Source organism: Palaemon carinicauda, chromosome 35 (genome assembly GCF_036898095.1).
Source record: "Palaemon carinicauda isolate YSFRI2023 chromosome 35, ASM3689809v2, whole genome shotgun sequence".
NCBI classification, from domain to species: Eukaryota; Metazoa; Arthropoda; class Malacostraca; order Decapoda; family Palaemonidae; genus Palaemon; species Palaemon carinicauda.
The window spans coordinates 55433577-55436076 of NC_090759.1; positions in this window are offsets into that span (position 1 = coordinate 55433577).

Below are 2500 nucleotides of genomic sequence, written 5' to 3' on the forward strand. Positions count from 1 at the left end.
ATTGAAAGAAACTCAAAAGCGAGAAAGGTTTGGTAAAAAAAAACAAAAAAAAAACGAAACAATATCTACAAATAAAATTAAAAAATATAGAAAACTATTTTGAACGTAGCTGTAACTGGCGTACCAAAGGGAAACAATAAGGGAAATTGAGAAAGCCTAAGGATAATCTTGAAATAATACACAAGTAGGGAAAACTTGCTGTAGTCAGGATAATATAATGATTTAGATTATTATTAAGGTAAAAAATTTAACTAAAAAAAGAGGCTCAATTGAATAGTTACTGATAAAAGATATTAACTTGGAAAAAAGATAGAGTAAAAATTGAAATTAAATTCAGAAGAATAAAACAGAAGTATTCTTGAACGGAAGCAAAAGACAAACAGATTCAGCAGAGAACACACACACACACACACACACACACACACACACACACAAACAAACACACACAAAATAGAAAATGAATGCACCACGCAGGACAGCAAAGCACAAGAGAGATTATGATAAAGGCAATCGGAAAAAAGTAGTCATGACAAAAAAAGAAGTACTGGCATTTGGTTGAGCCAGTGGTTGCTGACTCGTAAGCCCTCCCCCCACGACAAGGGAGCCAGTATTGGGAGGGAAAAAGTGTTATTCCTAGATTATTAATTTCACAGGAAATTAATAAGCTAAGAAAATTCCTCACAAATAAAATTGCTACTTGAAATTAAACCCAAACTAAATAGTCCCCCTACAGACCGTAGTAACAGTCCACTACCTTATACCAAAGATTACAAACAAACTGAACAAACCTGTTACTGGTCTTACCCACCTTCTGTCCATTTTCTAACATCCTCAGGGTCCTGCTCAATTCCTGCAGAGATGGCCGCCTCTTTACGTCCCTAGACAAGCTCCTGCTGACCAGGTTCTTCAGAACCTGGTTTTCTCCGTATCCAGGTATCTTCTCCATCAGCTTCCCAAACGAGAAGATGTCCGTCTCTGGGCTTGTTCGCCGGCAATCCTTACTCAGCACTGGGTCATAATGATATGACTCGAAATCCTTAATGGGTCTCGGAAACAGTCTTGTTCCGAAGGGCAAGCAAAACCCATAATCTATTATAGTGGCCACCAGATCTTCCGGGCACACACTCTCTTCGATCATCACATTGCCAGCATGCAAGTCATTATGACCAAGGCCTATCCTATGGATGTCCCCAAGAATCTCAGCCACCTTAGCCAGCACACCAAAAATCCTCTGCTTATCCTCTGCGTATTTACGCATAAACTGACCCAGAGTGTAGCCGCCATTGTAAGACATGGCAATGGCTACATCAGTCTTCGTGTCCCGCCGTCCATACAGAACAGGAACTCCTTCAATTCCAGCCAGCTTTTCTAAACATTCCGCTTCTCTGAAGAAAGCTGCTCTTTGTGCTGGTCTATTATCCTTCAAGACCTTCAGCACACCATCTATCCAAAGTCTCTTGACCCTGATCCTGCATCTGAAGGCCCTTCCATAGGAACCTTCTCCAAGGAGTCTTCCTGTCCTGATATCACTCCGCTTCAGCCTTCTGTGAGGGTCACTTGCCGGTTCCAGCTTCACCTTCTTTGGGGACATCCCTGACTCTTCATCCATCCTTTTTCTCTTCATACCAACTTTAGCCATTCTTTCTCCTCCTTTCTTCTCGCCCCCAAGTCGTTTCTTCTTCGGGGAGTTCCCTCTTCTTTCCTCCCCATCCTGAGCTTTCCTCTTCAGAGTGTTAGGCATCGTTGCTTCTGATTGAGAACTAGGTCCGCCAAACTTACCTTATGCACAAAGGACCTTCTAAGACTTACCTGCAGTTCTCAATGAACGTGCCAACCGAATCCCTATCTTTATATACCCTAGGTTGGGATATTTCTCCGATTTTTCAATTTTTCTAAATTTCCTTGCAATTTTTCAAAATTCCCACGATGCTCAAGACTGTGAAAATCTCTCAGAACCGAAAGTCTTCACCAACAACCATTTACCAACTCCATCTTCAAGAAACCAATATTGATTCTCGCTCGTTCCTGACGACCTGCAGGAAACATTCTGGATTACATTGATTTTCCTATCTTTTAAGATTCCCAGGATACTGGAAGTCTTCGAGTCTTCCTCATTAGAGCAATGAGGGAGACTCGAAGACTTTCAGTATCCTGGAAATCTTAAAAGATAGGAAAATCAATGTAATCCAGAATGTTTTCGGGAGGTCGTCAGGAACGAGCGAGAATCAATATTGGTTTCTTGAAGATGGAGTTGGTAAATGGTTTCTCTGTAGCCAAATCTAGGATAACGTTGACCCTCTATTTCTTGAAATATTTTCTGGTCGTTTTCCCTCGAAATTGGCAATAACTATGCATTACGAATATGATAATTTCCTACTAACTTTGCAATTGAGAGAGAGAGAGAGAGAGAGAGAGAGAGAGAGAGAGAGAGAGAGAGAGAGAGAGAGAGAGAGAGAGAGAGAGAGAGAGAGAGAGAGGTAGATTCAGTAGATTTGAAAAC